Source organism: Canis lupus, chromosome 8 (assembly GCF_003254725.2).
Source record: "Canis lupus dingo isolate Sandy chromosome 8, ASM325472v2, whole genome shotgun sequence".
NCBI lineage: Eukaryota > Metazoa > Chordata > Mammalia > Carnivora > Canidae > Canis > Canis lupus.
Genome location: NC_064250.1, coordinates 52,310,022 through 52,325,302, shown reverse-complemented (window position 1 = coordinate 52,325,302; position 15,281 = coordinate 52,310,022). Strand labels below are relative to the sequence as shown.

The 15,281-nt window shown below is 39.3% G+C and overlaps 1 protein-coding gene across 25 annotated transcripts in view; it reads right to left on the bottom strand.

Moving 5' to 3' along the window:
* Positions 1-15,281, bottom strand: part of NRXN3 (neurexin 3) — a 1,528,419-nt gene that overhangs the window by 176,466 nt on the left and 1,336,672 nt on the right. The window lies entirely within an intron of this gene.

Genomic DNA, 15,281 nt, shown 5'->3' with positions numbered 1-15,281 from the left:
TCAGCATGAAGTTAACAACAGTATCCTACCTTCCTCCATGGGCTTTCATCCCAAACATAAAAACCAATGGTATAAAGCCACCCAAATTGCTCTCACAGGCTGCACTATGCAGGTTACATCATTTGACTGCTCTCAACAGATATGAAAGCTTGAACCACAGAACTACCTAAGAGCTATGTAGTGACACTACAAAGTTCATTTCTGTGAGATGAATTAGGCCTATTTTCTGGGAGAGACAATTAAACCCTGGACCCTAGATTATCTCACAGTTTAGATTTAGAATTGAAGAGGAAATATAAGGATCCTTGCACACTTTGGGAGGATCAAGGCCAAGGGGGTGGGGTATTGTGAGTGATTAGGAGGCAATGACAGAGGGACTAGCATTATAGATCACCACTTGGTGATATTTTTTGTAGGTCTAAAAGACATAGAAAATGTATCCCCAGTAGAGGCCAGTGAAACCGAGCTGGGGTTTTCAGGGTCAGATGGCCATCACTCTTCCCACACTTGTAGCCCTATTCCTAAGATTCATCCAGAGAGGGATGTGATACTCAGTGCTATAGCTTTATACTACATAGCAGATGAGAAACTCAATGTCCCCAAAATAGACTTCTGGGAGGGACAATACAATGAATTCCAGAAGAGTAATACTATATAGGTGATGATTATGGTGAAGGTGGAGGTGGTGGCATCATCTGCCTTCTACAAAGTACCCAGAAACACTGAAATGTAAATAAGGCTATTAAAATTCTTACTCTTCTCCTTTAGTAATTGCTTGTGAGTAAGAGTTGGAATTAGGATTCACAATGAGAAACACAATGAAAGTAACCTTACTGATCAGATACAATCAGTCTCTCTCAACCTCTTGGAATGGTAGCACATCATGCAGGGTGTCAGGAGGGATGGAAGAGAAGGAGATATCTTTCTCCATTTTTCTAGTTGTCTGACTTACTGGCTAAGCAACTGGTTGGACATTCAAGGATGATAAAATTTAGTAAGAACTCTGACATTCTATTTGTTGACATAGTCTCTGTTATCCTATATTTTCTTATTCAAAAGGTAGAAGCAGGGACACCTGGGTGGCTCAGTGGTGTGGCACCTGCCTTTGGCCCAGGGCATGATCCTAGAGACCCAGGATCAAGTCCCGCATTGGGCTCCTTGCATGGAGCCTGCTTCTTTCTCTCTGCCTCTCTCTCTGCCTGTGTCTCTGCCTCTCTCTCTCTGTATATCTCATAAATAAATAAATAAAATATTTTTTTAAAAAAGAAGTAGAAGCATAAAAAAGGAGGAGGAGGGGGAGGACAGACAACAAGAGAAGGAGGAGAAGAATAGGAAAGAAAGAAAGAAAGAAAGAAAGAAAGAAAGAAAGAAAGAAAGAAAGAAAGAAAGAAAAAAGAAAGAAAGAAAGAAAGATCCAGAAGCCATATAAACTAAGATGTATTTCATGAAAACTCAGATTTAGTAACTAGGTTCATTAATTTATAAATAAAAAAATCATTCAAATACATAAAGACAATATTTATGAAACACTTATTTCACTTAAAGTCAGTAAATTAAGACTTCTGGTGAGATTTTAGGCATGGGTTTCCATATAGTTTGGTACGCTTCACTTATTTTTTCAAAAGACAGGCTTTCTTCATCTTGCCAATTTTCATTTAGTATGTGAACACATCTTATTCCTGACAAAAGAATGGAGAAGTACCTAGGAGTCTTGATTTTAGAAAGTAGGAGTCTAAGCTAAGAAAGGCTGCTTTCAGCATGCAGGGATGCTGTGATATAGGATGGACATTGCCACTTCCTTTGTGCCCTGCTAGCACAGCATGTAACGTAAAATGATGTCTGCAATTCCCATGTTCTGTTCTCTGAAAAAAGGAATGCAGGTGCCTCCCCAATTGGGGACTAAATGTACTTATGATTTCGTAAATCCCTGTTTATTGTGACACTATGTTCTCAGGTTTTTTTTTTCCACCTCTACATCTCCAGCACTAAACAAAGCACCTAGCATTAAAATGGATAAATGAAACTGATGATAGGTTCTTTTGCATCTTTCACGCCCAGAATTAAGAGTGTTATGATCCATTTTATTCTTTCTCTTAATTTTCTAGGAATTCAGAAATGATATTATGATATTTCTGCTTTCCCCTACGTAAAGCACTGGCATTCATTTCTAAAGGTGTGTGTGTGTGTGTTAGAACCTACTCATCCTTTGCCTAAATAAGCAAGGCTATAGTAACCTGAGTCATAACCTGTTTAACAGAACGCGAGAATCAGAAGAGTTAAGAAACCATGACGGCAGACACCATTACTTCTCTGCCCAACCCGCATATGTGGGCTGTTTATTGCACCACTATTCTTCAATGAGAAACCACTATATAAATCCTGGATGCAGAGAAAGGGCTGCTGGTGATTCAATTCACCTCTGAGTCACTAATTAATCATGGATGGAGAACAGTTTTAGGCAGAGAGAGGAGACCTTTAAACCAGCATTCTGCAGCTTTCCAACAACAGCAGTGGCAAAGTACAGTTCTGGCTCAGTGAGTTGGCTGATCAGCGAGATGTATTCTTGGGCAGATTTTCTGCAAGATCCATAATAGATTCAGGGGAAGAAAAGATTTAATCTCTGCCAGAATAAATATTTGGTCCTTATCTGAGGCGCCACACATTTGCCACTGCAATCGCTGCTTCGGAGAGATCTTCTTAATCCTGCTAGCGCTACTGCCAATGTCAGTGGAGACCCTTACCCAGATGTTTCATTGTGTTTCCCCAAAGTGGTAAATGTGGCTGTGCTAGACCTCAGATGTGGTCTCTTTACTTGCAGTAATAAGATTTCATTACTGCAACCTCCTTGTCATTTGTCATGGGACCACAGTGGCATTATAATCTGTGGCTAACTGCTTTGTCTCAGTTCATTATAAGTCTTATGGCAAGTACCCATATAGTTGCCAAGGCTTGAATCCATCATGCTCAGCTGCCACGAAAATAAACTAGCTCACGCGTCCAGAGAAGAGAAGATTTGAGGGATAAAAAGCATTGACTTTGGAAACAGCCCTGACCGACCTTTGGGCAGGTTACTTAAGTTTTCTGAACTATTTCTTAATAATATATTATGGGAAGAGGATACTAGCTTTCCAGACTTCCCAGGGCCATTACATGGCTAAAAGGATAGGATTACAATGATTAACATGACAATACTTTATAAGTCATAAAATATTATTCTAACATAAGGGATAACTGAGATCAGGAGGAAGAACAACCCAAACATTTGACCATACATCACACCCTGTGAGCACTGGAGAAGTTAATTGGTTCAATAGGATAAACACAGTTCTAGCATAGCATGGTTCAAATAATACCTCTCTCTGGCTCTGAAAGCTATATGACCTTGGGCAAGCTATTTAACTTCTGATTTCCTTACTATAAAGGGATCTGTGGAGGAAGGGAAAGGCGAATTACTACCTTTGAAGCTTGTTGCAAAGATTTTAGGAGAACACATATGTGTGAAATTCCCTGCACGTGGCTGTGCATACTTCAGGACTTCAATAAATGTCAGTTATCTTTTCCCTTTCTTTCCTATCATTACTATAGTTGGAAGTGGTGGTCTGAGCTAAGGACTGGCTGGATTGGCAATAGTGTCATCAAGAAATACTGTAAAAATAAATGTAAATTTTAGCAAACAACATTAAAAAACAATATTTGCACGGTTGATTTCCTGTCACAATGTAGTAGTTGCTCTCTCTTCACATTCTTTGGTGTCTTTTATAAGCCTTTCCAAGACAAGCAAAGTGTAGCTGCAAAAACAGCATGACTATAAATTTTAATAACTCCACACCCATCACCACTAAAGTTGCTACCAAAGGCAATCACTTCAATCTATGTTCTTCCCTGATATTAAAAACACAGACAAGTGGTAAATCAGAAGACATTACCAAAGAATCCTCAAGTGCAATAAAAAAAAAGTCTGTTAAAAAAACAACAACCCCAAAACAAGACTGAACAGCACAACAAAACAGCTGTCTGTAAATAGCCAGAAAGTCATTCTTCATCAATAATGACTTTTTATGAGCCCACCTGGTTTCTCAAATTAGTCTAGCTCCAGCTTTCTGATGTTCCATCAGCCACATTACAGTTATTGCTATAGAGGTGACCCACCAGATACTACCAACACCAGGGTGAGATTTCCGGAGCAGAGATGCACAAGGGCAAGAAAAATCCTCAGGAATAAAGACCTCCCTGAAGGCAATCTCTTCATTCATTCCACAGTGTCCCTCAGGGAGGCAGAATGCATCATCCACTATTTTAGAAAATTGCAGCTGACAGAAACAGAACTGGGACTCTCAAAGGTATGCCCAAGAGATGTGCAAAGGAAGCAGTTCTCAATATCTTGACTTCTAGGCTTCCCACAGAATCTGTGAGTTCAGTGCTAGGCAATAATACAGGAAGAACAAGAGGTATGTGATCCTTCTTGGGGCTACATACTGCTAGGTCTGCTATACGTGTTCCAAAGTCTGGGTCCCAATAAATAAAGCAATAAGTGGTAGTATTTGCTATGTTTTCTGGTTTCCCCCCATTATGGGATCATAGTAAGAGAGGATTTCTAGGTCCCCTACCTAGACCAAGAGATCAGTGTTGACCAATAAAATAGGTGTCACTTCTGAGCCGTGCATTAAACTGCTGGTGTGAGACCAACCAGAGTTCTCTCACTGGCTCTCAACCACTGTACCCAGGAAATTCCTAGCAGTGGCCTCTTTGTCAGCCTGGGTCATTGAGTGAGGATGGCAACAAGCCAACTTGCAATGGACATGGAACATGAGAAACAAAGCTTGATTGTTTTATGCCACCAAGTATTGAAGCTGCTTATTACTGCAGCATAATCCAGACTACCTTGGAGAGCAGAGTAGGTCCTTGGCAAGTCCTTTTTAAGAGAACAATTTTTGAATTCTCACAATTGCCCTCCAGATTTTATAGGTTAGAAGATTGAGATTCAGAAAATTGGGAATTCACGCAACTAATAGAAGATACATTAAGATTAGAATTCAGATCCATCTGACTTTAAAACCCATGGATTTTCCATCATGCTATGTCTCAGTCACATCCACTATATGTTGCAATTGAGTTATTTATATAAGACACTGTATACATTGCATATTATATACTTTATGTTTGCCTAATCTGTCTACCTAATCTAACTGTGGGTATCTCAAATGTAGGGATACTAACAGGTTCTCAGTTAATGTTTGTTAAATTAATGGATAAGTGAATGAATGAATAGTGAATTAGAATGCATGGCTTTGATAGAAAAAAAATTGTGCTGATAATTTTATATACCATCGGAGGTTAAATAGGATTTAAATAGTATATGATGATGAGAATTGTTCATCCATATCCATGGTTTTTTTTTTGCAATAAATCTTAATCAAAACATATAGTCTCACTGTGCTTTATGTATGCAATTAAAAAAAACGAAAAACAAAAAGATGAGGTATGATTTTGATTCATCAGATAATTTTGGCTGGGGGAAAATTTTATTGAAGTTCTCTAGGATAAAACACTCTTGTGTTTAATAGAACACAGTATGGGCACTTTTGACAGCTAGTCACTGCCTTTCAGGGAAGATCATCAGGTCACTCTTTCTATGTTATGGTTTCCTTGTTCTGGAACCCAAGATAATTGTTATCTAATAAGCAGGGAGTGTGTACTTTCTGTGTGGAGAGTTGTGTACTATTGAAAGTTTCAACAGACAAAAGAGACCAGGTCTCTCTCTCTCTCTCTCTCTCTCTCTCTCTCAAGAAGTCTAAGCCCATCAAGAATTATCCAAACTGACAAGACTCCAGCTATGGAGCTTGGAGATGGTTTGAACTTTCACTACCATCCCAGCCCCTTCTCTTGAGGGGCTTGGGTTAGGGGATAGGGGAAGATACTGTAACAAGAAGTGAAGCGGAGAAGGAAAATGTGTTCTCTGGGTTCTAGAAGTCTCTGTGATTTAGAATCAGAAGACCTGAGCCCACTCAAACTCCACATATTGTTGTTCAGGTAATCTTGAGCAGGTCATTCAACTATCTGTAGCAAAAAATGAGAAAAATACAAGACAACGATAGTAATACCTGCATTAAATGGAATTTAAAAGAAATGAATAAAATCTTGGCAAATTCTAAAGTGCTCTTCAAAGGATGATATAAAAATGATGTCAATGATGGGGGTGAAGATGGTGGAGAGAGCTAGGTGACAGATGATAAATGACTCAGAGGCTTTTGTACACACCCTACAGGATACCAGTCTATTTAAAATGACTGTATCTCATGTAAGATCATCAACTCTAGAACCTGCACAGATTGTCCCCAGAAAATTCATGTTAAATGGCTTGGAAACAAATTCTATTTTCCTAAATTTGCACAGGTCTCAATGACCTTTGCACCCACCCAGCAACTGCATCTACCTCTCCACCTGCAGCTGTGCTTCTGTTGTTGTGCTGAAATCTGGCTGCATGAGGTCAATCAATTAAAGCAGATTAGATCCATGGACTGAATTACTAACAGAGGGCCAAGGGAGATAAGACTGATAAATAGCTCAAGACAGCTCCATTTCTAACTCCAAGCAAAGAAAAAAAGATATGAGCAAGCATGGATGACAGCTCAGGACAACGGGAACTCTGACCTGAACTGGGGGGAGTCAAGGAAGGACAAGAGAGTTAGTGCAAGTAAATAAGATGCAAGTCAGAGCCAGGGCTCTAATAGTCACTGGTCATAAATGGCATCCTGAGTCACCATGTCCTTCAAATCCACTCTGAACATTCACTTCTAATCCACAGATCCCAATGTCATACCACTTGGGGTAGTTTGGTAGTTAAGTCTGACCATAAAGCAAAAATTAAAATTCATTTCTGTAGAAGCCCTAGTGTTGCACGAATACCTAAAGCAGTCTCCTGGCAGGATTCAGGTGACAGTTGGCAGGGCAGTGATGACTGCAACCCAGTATAGACAGAACATCTCCCTTAAATGCTTTGCTTTCCCTCCTGAATCTCTAGTGCAGCTGTGAGGAACTACCCAGTAGCTTTAATAGAGAGATCTTAGGCCTTGTATTAACAACACGATAATCCTCAAAAAAAAAAAAAAAAAAAAAAAAAAAAACTACACACACATTTTAAACCATCTAGAATATTATTCTAGATCATTTTACATCTTATCTATATACTTACAAAGTGTGGTCCTGGGACCAGCTGTATTAGCATCAACATCACTTAGGAACTTGTTAGAAATGTAAATTCTTGGATCTAACAAGAGACCCTCTGAATCAGAATCCCTGGAGTGGGGCCCGGCAGTGTGTATTTTCACAAGCTCTCCAAATGATTCAGAGGCTTGCCAAAGTCTGGGAACCACTTCCTTATGTCTTGGTTTCACCAGGGCAGTGGTTTCAACTGGGTGTGATTTTGTGCCCAGGGACATTTGGCAATGCCTGGGGACATTTTTGGTGGTCACATCTAGGGATGGGGTGTGCTACTGGCATCTAGCGGGTATAGGCCAGGAATGCTGCTAAATATCCAATAATACACACACACACACACACACACACACACACACACAAATACCTGGCCTGTAATAACAATGACACTACTGAGAAACTCTGCACTAAGGAGTACAAAACGTTAGTCACACAACAAACATCTATCTATAAAGCACGTGCGGCTTGACAGAAGCTGTTCTATAAATACATATATGGTCTATTTTATTCCTCACAATGTGCCTCCTTTGAGATATGAATGAATAAACACACTCATAGACGATGTCATCACACACACACACACACACACACACACTATGCATGTGTATGGAAGTGCATGCTTCTGTATATACACATGAGAATTTTCACATATTTGGTCCAAAATTGTGATCTAGATCTCAGCACAGGATGAGCTCTGAGCATCTATGGATAGTTGGACTCTCTCCATACTCTTATGTTGTATTCAAGTGCTCATTTTATAGATGTCAACTTGGAAATGCAACCTTACGTGGCCAGAAAGTGGCAGAACTAGAATATATGTCCTATGTTATTTTCCCTCTCTGGTCTTGGTAACCCTCTTCTCTTTTAACTCATTGCTACCAGTCCCTAAAAAAGTGTTCCAGGTACATCTCCCAGCACATTACATTATCTGATAGTCCCAATTCCCACGTAGTCCCTTGACTCTTTACTCCAGATGAGGTAATTTTAATTGGTTTCCACAAAGATGGATGATGAGTTCTGAGTGGGCTGCCAAAGAGAAACTCTTCCCCCAGAACTAGATATTCCAGCCCAAGGATGAACAGCAGCTCCCATACAGAAGAGAGGCCAGTAAACAGCCAGTAATCTTTCTAGACCTATTCTGTGGTTGTAAGGAAACCTTTAGTGATTCTCCAAAGTGTTTTATTATTTACCTGTCATTTAAGTGACAACCTGATTTAATGTTATAGCCTCAAGGTGAATGGACTTATGTGAATAATAAACATCAACCTAAATTTCTGGTTTAATAAGTAAGGCACTTTCAGTTACTTGCATTGATGAATTCCAAGTCTAAACCCCAGACCATTTTCTAGCTGGGAAAAAAAAAAAATTAGTATGCACATTTCAGAATTGAGAGATTTAGTATTTGGGATTATCAGAAAATACAATACACATTACTGTATGTTTTAATCATGCCTTTGAAGAATGGATATGCAAAAGTTGTAGGAGGCAGATTAGTCCGAAACAGAAATCAACAAACGATTGGCCAAATCTGGCTAGTGCCTATTTATGTAAATAAAGTTTTATTGGTAAGCAGCTGTGCTCATTCACTTACATATTGTCTGTGGATGCTTCTGCACTATAATATATAATAGAGTTAAGTAGTTGCAATAGAGATCTTGTAGCCCATAAGCCTAAAATATTTACTCCCTGGCCCTTTACAGAAAAAGTTTGCTGACCATTCTTATGGAAGCTTGCATAATTTAAGTTTAGCCATGATAATTGTTTAGTTGGGTTTTTTTACGTGCTTTTTTTTTTTGGTTTTGGTTTTTGTATTTTGTTTTTTGTTTTTTTTTTCAGTTTTTAACCTATAGTTTATGTTTATCTGGTCTGAACAACTCAAATATCAGTGGGAGGGTCAGATGGGGAGCTTGTCTGTACCTGTTCATTCAATGATTACCTGGAATATAGAGAGCACATTTCTAATAAGAAGACAACATATATAAAAATTCACCCAATTTAGGTCTGAACTAATCTATCTCAGATCCATTAAGGGTGGTCTAGATACTAAAATCAATTCAACAGAGCACTGTTTGAAGGTAGGCAGCCGAGGATATAGAGAAATAAATTAGCAGCTCCTGGCAAAAGATGAGGTAGCTAGGAACAGTCTGGTAATGGAGGAGATGGAGCGAAGTTGTAAAGTTATTAAAATTATAATGATATGACATTTCTTTCTAAAAATTTATCTAGTTCTCTGGAGTGAATCATGTACATATTAAAGTCTTGGGACTCTAAAAGCCAGCACACATCACTCTGATGCCAGGACTTCAGTTTAGTACATAAGATGGAATGAGAGAAGAGAACAGCACTGCTACCCAATGAGCATCTCAGTCTCCAGGGCTCCAATGCATCTGCAAGAGACTTGAGTCCCTTGAGTGATAAATGGTGATTAACTCAACTCTCTTGGTTTACCTGCAAGGAGAATCTCCTGTGTCATCATCTTGGGATGAACACACTGAAATAGGGGCTCATTTTTCCTTTCCTAGTTATCGTAAACAAAATGGCCAGCAGACTCTCATATATCAGCAGCGCCTGTCTGCACACAGGGATGCTGGTGTGTGTGTGTCCTGGAGATAGTGTTGCAGCGAGGTATTTCATCCAGGTGATATTTTATGGTCCTCCTCTTTGTCAACTATCACCACTATAACATCCCCTCTGGGATCATATCAGCATTTCTAATTCAAAACGTTGATTCTGACCTACCCCCAACCATCTTAATGAAAGCAACAGAGGGAAGAAAAAAGTGAGGTTTAAACAGCTACAACACATCAGGAGAAAGCAGGCCTGCTGACTTCCATGCCAGTGTCAAAGCCACTGCAGGGGAAGTAATCGGGATAACAGAGCAGAAGTACAAAAAGACGACACTATCCCTGGGCCCTGGGTGAGATTAGTAAAGGTGACCCAAACAGAAGAGTTGAAAGCATACCACAGGGTGCTGTCTCATGTCTTTGGAAAAGTGTCCAACATATCAATATTGAGTTATTTCAAAGCTGCATGCTCTTTTGACAGAATAATTAGGAAACACATCTCTTTATTTTAATTTACTTGAACTTAGTATTCCTACCAAACTGTAAAGTGAGTAAGTTTTAGCTAAGTGGGGAAAATACCCCTAAGACACTCAGGACTCATCACTCCCCTATGGTATGGCAGGCACTGGGAGCCATCTGGGAGCCAGCCACGGCTTTGGATACACAAATTACCCACTGAGTTTATAATAAATCCATACACAATATGAAGAAGTGTGTATATTATGGCATTTAAAGGGCACAAACATTCTTCTCTCTCTTCTTTATGGATGCACTACAAATTTATTCATCGACATAAAGATGCTACATGGTTTCATCTAAATGGTTAAGGAACACAGTGCTAGAGAAACAGCATTGCATGTGTATTTATACCCACGTAAGTGTGTGCATGTGTTTGAATTAGACCTTAAACTTAACATATCCACAAGCTGGCTTCTCTGATGATGGCTCAGGAGAATTCAGGCCCCTCTGTGTCCATCAAAAGGCATCTGTAGTCACATTGGAATCCAGCTCTTAGATAGTTCCTGACCAATTAGTCTCTGGCCTTAATTTCCATAGAAGGCCTCAGGAATGTGAATCTATCATACACTTGATGCAGAGCAAACTGGGGATTTCAGAGGAAATTAAACATGAGAAAGATTCTAGAGTCAACATGAGCTCCAGGTAATGAAACTGGTTGGTCTTTAGGGATCATTAATCCAGTAAATGACCCAAAGACAAGACAGCTCTCCTAGGCCTCGCTTAACCCAGAGCTGAATGAGGTATCCTTTCCTATATAGTGAAGGGACTTCCCTTTGCCAAAGAGTCCAGCTTTCCTGACCAGGTGCGTAGATGTAGAGAGTTGAATGAAATTCTACCTGAATGCCCTCCCAGAGCCATCTTTCATTAACTAGGTCTATTTTCCAATTATCCCACAACTACTCCAGTGTCTATTCAACATTAAGACAAATTGTTTGCACTGACATTTTTTTTAATAGAATGAGTCCTCCCCTCAATTAGATCATAAGCATTGCCGAGGCAGAAAGTACATTTTTATTTTCTATGTTTTCCTCCATATAGCAGACTCAATAAATATTTAGCTGAGCACCTGACATAACAGAGAAAGCATCTTTGCATTTTTCAGCAAGCAACACATTTTGGTGTGGTACACAATATCTCCATCCATGGTTTATTTACTGCTTTTAATTTTTTGCTATGATTTTTCTTTGGGAGAATACTTTTGAAAATGTGGACTATGACCATATCTCAGGAGACCATGGCCATTAATTTACTTCATGTAGACTACTGAATAGCCTTTGGGATAACTGCCAACATGCCTATGTGGCCCAAGGACAATCTTCTCTGTTGACCTGGAGGTAAGAGTTTCAGTGATCCATTTCCAAGTTCTTCAATCTGCCCTGCTTCTTTATTTGGATAGATTCAAACTAAATGCCTAGAGGTGAAGACTATCATCCCATTCCTAGATCTTTAATCATTTGCCTCCTATTAAACATCATTTTAACTCTTTACATATCTAAGATGCTAGACTTCCAGAGAAATTTATTTTCATTTTCTTGCCTCCTCCTATATTCCTAAGTGCACTGATTGCTGGTCAGTGTAACATTCAAGTGCTGCTCTTTTTAGGAGCCTCTCCCCCCATCATAGCCCTTTGGGGCCACCTCTGAGGGGCTCCGTGACAACCACCATCTGTTTTCAGTTTGCATTAGACTTGTTAAATTGAGGATCTTTACACAGATATACTTTTCAAACAATACATCCATTTCTCCAAATCAATGTTACAGAACTTAAAGTCAAGTCATAGAAGTTTTGCAGTCAAATATCTACCAATCATACACTGCATAAGGTACTTTGTTTGGTAGGCCTATCAGAAGCCACAAAAAAATATATTTGGAACTATTCATCCCTCAAGAGTGTAAACTTCACTTCAGGGTTGTGTAGGGGGCAACAGTTTTGGAATTAGAAGACACGGATCTGATTATTCAGTTAATGCAGGTCCTAGAACAATTCATCCTGGGTTTCCTCATGTGAAAGAAAGAGATGGCATCCCTGAGCTTCTCAGGTGATGATGAAGGTGAAAAAGAGATGTTTGTGACAGTGGTGTGAAAAATGGGGTCACTGCAAAAAAATACATCATTACAAAATTGATGAGGACAAAAGACAAACAGAAGCACACAGTTCCCTAAATTAAGACAAGAAACAAAGGACATTCCCATATAATATTTCTAAATAAACATCCACAGTCTGTCCTTGACAAATTTCCCAAGAGACCAGAGGCATAGGATTCGTGATATGCCCTTCAAGACAGAAAATGCTGCCTTTTTTGGAAGGGGTCAGGCCAAGGGTGGGAAAGAAGTGTAGTTAGAGAAGACATATTTAGGTAGCTGCCAATGAGGAGGTAAGGAGGAACGGGGGAAGTTTAGAAGGTTGAAGCTGTTGGAATGGAAATGAGATTCAGTCTGTGAAAGGGAAAAATAGAAAATACTTGGCATATAAACATTTTAGAATATCAACCAGCTGGTCTGCTTTCTAAAACTTCAGTAATGTTGCCGAGACAGAAACCTTTGAATGTTAAGGTAGAGTCTCATTATATGAACAGAGAGAAAGCATTTTTAAGGTTCATGAACACACTACATCTTAGAGAATATTTTCTCTTTTGCCCAAAGGGCCCTCCCCACCAACCCTGGAAAATGTCTCTCTGATGATGGTACAATTATAGTTATGGGGATTAAAAACAATAAACTCAAAATAAATATAAATAAAATCTTTTTTCCCCCAAGTATTCCCTGCTCTTCACTTCCCTGCTTTCTGCTATAGGCGCCTCTCTTCCAGCAAAAGAGCTTTAGGGGCTTGGAAGGCCAATGGATTGTGCTGTGCTTACACCTGACATTGGCCCAGGGCTCAAGGCCATCAGGGAAGACATGACCCACGTGATGCTAGAGCCCCCATGTTTCAGCAGTTAGCAGTGATCTTAGTGCTGCTAACTAGTCACATCCATGCTCAGTGATAACTTTGAATCATTGAAGGCAGTGATTAAGGTCAGAGGAATCTAAAAATTTAAAGAAGAGGGAAGGAGCTCCTGGGTGGTTCAGTTGGTTAAGCATCCAACTCCTGGTTTCAGTTCAGGTCTTGATCTGAGTGAGTTCAGGCCCTCTGTTGGACTCCACAATTGGCATGGAGCCTACTTAAAAAAATAAATAAATTCAAATTCAAATAAAAAGAGGGATGGAAGTAATGGAGAAACAGACAAGGAATTAGATGAGTAAAGGAACGCTATCCACCAAGCCTCATCTGAAAGAATACAGAAAAATAACTCCCCAGACCCTCAAATACAGATGTATTTCTGACCACTCCGTTTCGTACTGACTTCAACAAAGTTTATGCAGGCAAATATTCAGACACAAACACCTTAGAAAGCCAGGAATAAGCAAAGACAACTTCTTTAGTAGAGAGCAGGATGCACTTGTGATTCAATTGCCAAAGGATGCCTGCTGATGAGCCACACCAGACAACAAAATCTATCCAGAGAATGCACAGGAAGAAGTACTCAGGGCACCGAAACCCAAGTGTCCATGACATACAGATCTCCACTCTGGTGAAGCACAGAAAGAGGACCAGGAATCATGAATCTACCCCAGAGCAGCACAGTACACAAACTGTACTCAATCAAGGAGCATACTTTTTGTGTACTAAAAACTCTTTTTTGTTTTGTCTATTGATTATTCTTCCTCAGTAGGTGCTTATTAACTTCATTATATGATAAAGAAGTTGTAAATTCAGAACCTATAGGTGGGATCAGACCCTCAGATGTATATTATTTTATTTTTTAAAAGGAGGAGTTTCTTATAGTATCTTTTTATTTTTTTTTTTAATTTTTTATTTATTTATGATAGTCACACACAGAGAGAGAGAGAGGCAGAGACATAGGCAGAGAGAGAAGCAGGCTCCATGCACCGGGAGCCTGATGTGGGATTCGATCCCGGGTCTCCAGGATCGCGCCTTGGGCCAAAGGCAGGCGCCAAACCGCTGCGCCACCCAGGGATCCCTTATAGTATCTTTTTAAATGTGACTTAGTTTTCAACCTTAAAAATCAGTCTCTCATGAATACTTAGATTTCTAAACTTTTCTTGAAAATAGTAAGATTTAGCAACACTGAGATAACATTTCTAAGATACAATTAAAGGCCAGAGTTCATGGGGGCGGGGAGGGGGGAGAAAGGTACAAGCTGTTTAATTCACCACAGCCTCCACCATTCCTTATTGCCTATCAGATGCAAAGTACTGAGTGTTGGTGGCCATTTAGTATCAAGTTTTCCCTGCTTTTTTTTTTTTTTTTTTGTATAGTAGGGTAAAAAAGAAAGGGAAATATTTTTGTCATCATATGACTAGCAACTTCTCTGAACCTCAACAAATGATAGAGTGAGGGCCATAAGAGTCAAGAAAAATAAAACACTTTTGGAAATATTCCATTCTATTTCAATCACTTATATTATTAGTCTGCCCTTTCCCTACTCTTTTTGTTTTTTAACCCCTAATGTTCTATAGTAATCATAGGCTTTTAAGTCAGACAAGTCTGACTTTCAATTTTAATTACACCACTTACTGTATTTTCTTGACCAAGTTGTATAGACTCCTTAAGCCTCAATTTTCTTTAATGTTGGGAAAATATTACCTATCACACAAGCTTATTATAAGGATAAAACAATATATGCAGGCACATAGCACATAATAGAATATGCTCAAGGAATTGTACTTTGCTGCCCCTTTGAAGGGTCAGGATGAATTAAGCAGACATGATCATAAAATCACACACACACACACACACATCTAAAGTGCCTGCCAAATTGTAATGATCCAACTGCTGCTTCAGAGAGATGGCTCAGCTCGATGTTTTAATGTACTTTTCATGGACTGAAGCTCAACAACAAAATATATCACTGTTAGGCATTGTCATAGGAAGGTCTGATTTAAACAAAATAGACTTCCTTCTGAACTCTGAAGTGTGGTA